Source organism: Crocodylus porosus, unplaced genomic scaffold (genome assembly GCF_001723895.1).
Source record: "Crocodylus porosus isolate Cpor-Errol unplaced genomic scaffold, CroPor_comp1, whole genome shotgun sequence".
Classification (NCBI taxonomy): domain Eukaryota; kingdom Metazoa; phylum Chordata; order Crocodylia; family Crocodylidae; genus Crocodylus; species Crocodylus porosus.
Window position 1 is genome coordinate 2399941 of NW_017728904.1, and position 1547 is coordinate 2401487.

A 1547-nucleotide genomic window follows, 5' to 3' on the forward strand; every position below is an offset into this window, starting at 1 on the left:
CACAAAGCGGCCGCGAGACGCTGTTGGCGGGGAGGAGGAGGAGGAGGAGGGAGCGCGAGGGGAGGGGCTGCTCCCGCTGGGCGGCGGGATACCTACTCGATGCTTGGAAGGCGGAGTGATCCGCGCCCCCCCCCCTCCTGTTGAGGGGGGGGAGTGACCCCCTGTGTGAAGCGCCCCCATGCTAGAGAGCCCCTGCCTCATCCCTGTCTGCAGGGGGAGGGGACAGGCTGCACCCCCTCCCCCTTTCCCCAAGCTGGTGCTGGGTGGGCGGCCATGTTGGGCAAAGGGATTATTTTTTCTCTCCCTTTTTTTTTTTTTTTTCCCCTCAGCAGCCACAATGAGCTGAGGCTGGCTGGCTGGGGGAGGTGCGGCCCCGCCTTTGCAAAGGAAGAACCAACAGGGCATTTGCTTCGGGGGTCTTTTGGGGGGACTGCTCTGACCCCCTGCCTCGTAATCAAGGGGGTACTTCCTAATCCTCTGAGGCCTGAGCCGCTCCCCTTGGCCTGCTGCTTCTCTCTTCAGGGGCTCCTCTGGGTCCAGGGGGTTTCCCTTGGCAAGCTTGCTGCTTGGCTTCCTGGCTGAGGGGGCTTGCCCTGGGCGTGTCCACCGTTCCCTCTGGCCCCCAGTGAAACCTCTTAGTCCTGTTCTCCTTGGTCTGGCTGCCCCGCAGGGTGAGAGGTGTCGCCTTGGCCTGACGACTGCTTTTCTTTCCACCTTCAGAGTGATTGAGGATGGCTGACACCAGGGCATCCTTTAAAGTTACCTTCTGCTTCCTATCTTCATCTGCACATGGGACATGGAGAATGTTCAGGTCCAGGCAGAAACACCCCCCTCTATGCATGCACACAGACACCAACAACATGTACTTTGCTTTATTGACTTACAGTAGTTGCAGCTGTTGGCAGGGCACACCAAATGTCTGCAAGTGACTGACCGTGAGGAGGGGGAGGCTGCTATTTGTTTCTGGAGATGTCCTGTAGTGGTTTATGACAAATGGGCCTGCCCCATTCTACACCCCACTATCCCATATCTCGCTACTTGTGGGTCATGCCGATTGTAACGTCTGCCTCTGAATACAAAGTGTAGCTAATTATTATATATGCATTCCTAAGTTGCCCCTGGGTATAAAATATATTGACATAAATTACATCAGAGACTGCCTGTCTGATCCATCCACCACATCATCCCAAACGTCCTCCAGCTTGTAGCTGCTCTGAGCCTCCAGTGTATCTTGCAGGTTCTGCAAATGTTATGGTTGCCCTTTGTGTATGTGCACACATCCTGACACATGTGTGCACGCACTTCATGTATGTGTGGATGTGTGTACATATGTACTATGCATGTGCACACATACTTTATGTATGTGCATGCACACTTGCACACACTTTATGTACATGTGCACACACCTTGTTAATAGAGGTACAAATGCTCAAATACTAACTGGCCATGACCCTTGAAGTGGCTCCGTATGGGCAGACCTTTGCACCTGCACATATACCCACTGAAATTAGCGGAGCGCTATGTGGAAATTGCTTGTACAGAGCTGG